Below are 5,445 nucleotides of genomic sequence, written 5' to 3'. Positions count from 1 at the left end.
AACTCACTCTATAGACCAGACTGGCTTCGATCTCAGAAATCCACCTGCCTCTGCCTCCCAAGTGCTGGGATTAAAGGCATGTGCCACCACTGCCCAGCTCCTCAATTGATTTTGAACCTAAACAACAGAATATATGACCTTAGTAATCTACCAGTTAGAACCTAGAAACACTTCTCAAGTCATTAAGAAGAAAACCAGCACTAAATGAAGACAGTCCCCAGCTTGAACTTGAGTGTGCTAGACTGGAGCTTATAGGTAGAGTTCTCTATCACAGTGATTTGCAAGTGAAGGAAGCTTCCTCCTTGACTCTAAGCATTCCATAAGTTCTTCTTCAGATTTAACAGCTCGGTGCTCCACTTTGACCTTTTCGATTTCTGGAGTTAAGCCCCGGTATCCTAATTTAATTTCATATTACCATGATAAAACGTCATGACCAAAAGTAACTTGAGGAAAGGTTTATTTGGTTTACATGTTTATGTCACAGTACATGGCTAGGGAGATCAGAATGAGATATCAAGGCAGGTACCTGGAGACAAGAACAGAAGCAGTAACCAGGATGAACACTTATTGGCTTGCTCTATCTAATGTGTGCTACAACTTTTCTTATACAACTCAAGATCCCCTGTGCACTATCCAGCACACTTGTAAAGTGAGTAAACAAATAAATTACTAAAGGAAAAAATTAAAAAGCAGAAAAGAAAAAAACAAAAAATCTAACAGATGCCAATCTGATGGAGACAATTTCTCACTTAAAGTCCCTTCCTCCCATGAAACTCTACATTGTGTCACACTGACAAGAACTAACCTAGTATCTCAATTTTTAACACCTCCTCAAATTTTTGTTTTTTATTTTGTTTTGGATGTGAGTCAGGGTCACCCTGCATAGCTCAGGCTAGCCTTGAACTTTCTTTATCTTCTAAATTCTGGGATGACAGATGTGTACCACCATGCTCAGTTTTCCAAGATCTTTGTATGAATTTAGATTTACAACTAGAATCTTAACACACATTTTGTGTATTAAATATGAATTAACACAAGCACCAAAATTGAAATGTATCCCCAGGACTGCATAGTAACGAGGCAGTTCTTGGGCCACTCTCCCAGTATACTAAATGAAAGTCTAAAATTTACTTTTTGTATTCTATTTTGTTTATATACTGTGTATGGGGAGAGGGTACTGGGTTCATGTTGGTGTGCATGTGCTACTGTGTGTATGTAGGTTAGAGGACAATTTGCACAGTTAATTCCCCTCTTCTACAATGTATGATCTAGGGATCAAACACAGATCACCAGGTTCAGAGGCCAGAACCTTTAACTGGAAAACTTACCAAGTCTTCTTGCTTGTCTCAGAATATACATTTTAGTAAAATCTCCGGAAGATGTGAATGCTCATTAAGTATAAGTACTACTCAAGTAAACATAGTATAAAAAAGTTTATTGAATGAAACAACTACATCTCCTGTTATTAATCCCATGTACTCTCCCTTCATCATCCAATAGTATTACATTGAATGCTGTATGGATGAAGAGCCACTAATTTAAGACATGGAAGAAAGCCTGGAGATCATTTTCCTGCTGACCTACTTCATTTACAGCTCCTGAGAGAATCTGTCTCAGACAGGTCACTTTGAAGTGCAAAGGCAACTAAGAGCTAAGCCAATGGCTTCCAAATGTTCACATTCAGACTATTTTAAGTATATATTATTGACAGAAAAAACTGATCCCTATTTTGAATTTTACTAAATAAATTGTCTTTAACTATTTTTGTTTTTTTCCAAAGTCTAGTAATTACAGCAAAACTATAATGTGCTTCTCAAATTTAACATTGGTAAATTTTCTGAAAAGCTACTTATTACAAACCTGGAGTAGATTTCTATGTAATCTGCAAGGATTCTTTTGTAATCTAATTCATATTCTTGGATAATTATTTTAAAAATCAATCACTATCAGTATATAAGTATAATAGGAGAAGAATCAGAAAATATTGGTTGTACTGAAGGTTTCAAATTCTTCCCAAGATAAGATGATCAAATCAATCCTGCAGCTGGGAACTGTGTTACAACTATTTCTATGTGGAATCCAGCTGCATCATTTTATATTCCAGACCCTTTGGTCTCAATGTTCAAGTTGTGTGTGTGCACAGAAAAAAATTATGCTCAGTGGCTTTAGAATGGTATTTTAGAACTAATTACAACCTCTTCAGCCTTCCTCAAGGAGGGTTTCTTAGCAAATGCCTTTCTTTCTTTCTTTCCTTCCTTCTTTCTTTCTTTCTTTCCTTTTTGTCCAGTCAAAAAGGAATGACAAGCAACTGAGTCTTGAATGATGCTCTTTCAATTTTGAAAAATGGGGGAAAAAAAGCTGCCAGTAAGACACTGTAATAAATTTACATGTTAATGATGTTCTACTCATATACAGGGCATGTTTGTCAAATAATCACTTTACACCACTCTGTTTGGACAACTCTGTCTGTGGAATCATGTTGCATATTGCCTAGCACAAGGATCCTAAATAAGTAAGTGCCACTGTTGTTATAACCTAAGTCATAAGCAACTTGCCCCATCTCCAGTGTGTGACTTCTTGAAAAGAGAAAACACAATCTGATATAGCCATTTCATCTAAAAGTTGTGTAATATTAGTCAGGAAAAAAGCATTTACAAAGAATCCCAATTTAGAAGATTGGATGTGTGTTTAAGAGGGAAAACCAAGCAGTGCTGATTCACAGTCCATCTGACACAGTTTGTCTGGCCAAATGCTTAGTTATATAAGCATTGCTTCTTGATATGGCTACTTGTTTTTGAAAGTACTGCATCTCACTGCCCACAGTGACCTCAAACTTCATAGGTACAGCAGCTTGCCAGAAGTTTATTAGGCACACATTAAGTGGTCTGTGGCAGAGTTGATTTTAAGATTGTGTCAGCTATTAACTGATAAAGATATTAGTGTACTTTATGCTACAATTTCGTCTCTGAATTTTGGGAAAAAATACCGATGTTAGGGAGTCCCAGGAGGGATAAATATGATATTACAAAATAGTCCCACAGCAAGTACCTGACAGAAGTTAAAGGCTCTTACCATTCATATTCTTCCCAACATGACTAATGACTTCATATGGATGTTCCTAAAATCAATACAAACAGTAGGATTTGAGGATGTTTATTTTATCAAAGCAAAACATATTTACATATTCCAAAACATATCAGCTCCAAAATTAATATGACTTCCTTAAAGAATGATTGGAAATAATGAGAGTAATATCATTGGTTTGTCTTCATTTTCCTCTATGCAGTGTTTTGAAATTCTTGCCACAAAAAACAAACAAAAAAAAACCAAAAAACAAACAACAAAAAAATAAACTAAAGGCTTCTTTAAAATCTATATGCAAACCAAGTTCTTTAAAACTTTTTAAGATATACACATATATAAAATAAATATTACTGGAGTCATCATGAAGTGGGAGAGAAAAATAACTCTCCTAGATATCCTATGTGACCAAGTAAAACGTCCAGTACAAGGAAGAGGTTATACCTTGTCCTCTGCCTAAGGGGCTACATAGAACTACTCACCCCAACATATCACAAGCTATTCCCAAGGGTGCTGGGTGCTCTCTATAGCATGATGCTCTCTACAACAAGTTCTCCATGTGGATGAAGAGTAAACTTCCTGTTTGTTGTCAAACATGAAGAAATTGAGCAGGTGCCCGAATAAACATTTTACCACTATTGACTTACAACCACGATGCTTCAAACACTGAAACCTATATTACTGACCTACCTTCAAAATATACTGTTACAATAGTGGCACAAATTATATGAGAACAACTGTCATGGCCCCAGATCTATTGATATAAAGAAACACCAGGACCACGGAGAACAATAATGAAAAAGAAATATTTCATTGGGGACTTGCTCAAAGTGTCGGAGGTTTAGTCCAATATCATCATGACAGAAATCTTGACAGTATCCAAGCAGATGCTGGAGCAGCAGCTGAAAACTATATCCCTATCCATAGGCAGAGAGAGAGAGAGAGAGAGAGAGAGAGAGAGAGAGAGAGAGAGAGAGAGAGAGAGAGAGAGAGAGAGAGAGAGAGAGAGAGAGAGAAAGAGAGAGAGAGAGAGAGAGAGAATGAAAAAGAACTTGATGTTGTATGGGGTAGAAAGGTGGAGAGGATCTCGGTGGAGCTAGGGAAGAGGACCAATATCATCAAAAAGTATTACTTGAAAAAATTAATAAAATGAGTTCATTAAAACCCTAATACTTTTGGAGATTTTATTACAAACATGAAAGAAAAGATGGCCAGATTTTGTTCCATCTTAAATAGGATTTTCCAATATGAAAGCAGTTATTCATTTTTTTTCAATATACTATGTTGGCCTTTAAAAGTAGACCTACTCTTGGATCAAACTAAAGGAGAGAAAAGTATGTTAAGTATAGCTCAAGCCCCAATATGCTACTTCTTCAAGTTTCATAAGCATATAGTTAATTGAGCTAAGTAGATACAGTATCAAAATGATGTTTTTGATTAGGCATTAAAATAACAACTCAGTCAAAGTTTCATATTAGGGAAAAATGATGGTAAAATAAAGTAATAGCACCCTGATATCCTTGACCATTGCTCTTGGGTTGTACAAGTGTGAGGATTTAAATTACTAAAGTACCTCTTATGTAAGCTGAAGAACATGAGGACTTGGGTTCAGTTCTCCAGCACTTACATAAACACAGGACCAGCAATTGGAAGCTGGTTGGAAGCTGTCAGTTCCCAATATCTTGCTGGCTAGTCTAATGGATCAGTGAGCTCCAGACTCAAAGAGGACCCTTTATCATAAATTGAGGTGGAATGCAATGGAGGAAGAGATCCAATTTTGACTAGCCTCCACGAGCACATACACACAAACACACACACACATACACACACAGAGAATTTTTAAAGTTAAATTTTAACAAGAATTCAGTTTAGGATATTTTTCTATTTTTATATTTGCTGCCTGCTATAAAGATTTTTAACCGGTATTCTTGAAATTTTACTCCAGTATACAAAATAAAGCTTAGATTCTATAGCATGCAGGAGTAAGGACTGATTCCTTAGGGAATATAGAACTGTTTAGGCCACTGCAAGGATTTAGTATAATTTAGCATCATACCTACTTTGCACTGGAGCATGAATAACATCATAAAAATTGTCTAAACTCTAAATACACCTTTAATTATATTTTGGCTTTCATAAGAGAAATGATCTACCTCTTATACAAAGGATAAAAAAACTGTAATGAAAGGGAAAACTGCAAAGGGAAAAATGATTGTATTAGTTTTCTAAGGCCATTCAAGGAAATTGGACCAACTGGGCATCTTCAACAATAAATGTTGCCCTAGCCTTCTGCCCCCTTAGATGGTCCTTGGGAGTAGTGGTTAGAAGAATTGAGGCAACAGGGGTTTGTTTTTGTTGTTTTTG

The 5,445-nt window shown here is 36.1% G+C and overlaps 1 long non-coding RNA gene across 2 annotated transcripts in view; it reads right to left on the bottom strand.

Annotated features, from left to right (window-relative positions):
- Nucleotides 1-3,071: 3,071 nt before the first annotated feature.
- The window catches only part of LOC116098577, a 39,276-nt gene continuing 36,902 nt past the window's right edge, over nucleotides 3,072-5,445 (bottom strand). For both annotated transcript variants that reach the window (XR_004121877.1, XR_004121876.1), the window contains one exon: nucleotides 3,072-3,118. This is a non-coding gene — a long non-coding RNA (uncharacterized LOC116098577). The remainder of the gene's footprint in view (nucleotides 3,119-5,445) is intronic.

Source organism: Mastomys coucha, unplaced genomic scaffold (assembly GCF_008632895.1).
Source record: "Mastomys coucha isolate ucsf_1 unplaced genomic scaffold, UCSF_Mcou_1 pScaffold20, whole genome shotgun sequence".
NCBI lineage: Eukaryota > Metazoa > Chordata > Mammalia > Rodentia > Muridae > Mastomys > Mastomys coucha.
This window is presented reverse-complemented; position numbering and strand designations above follow the sequence as displayed.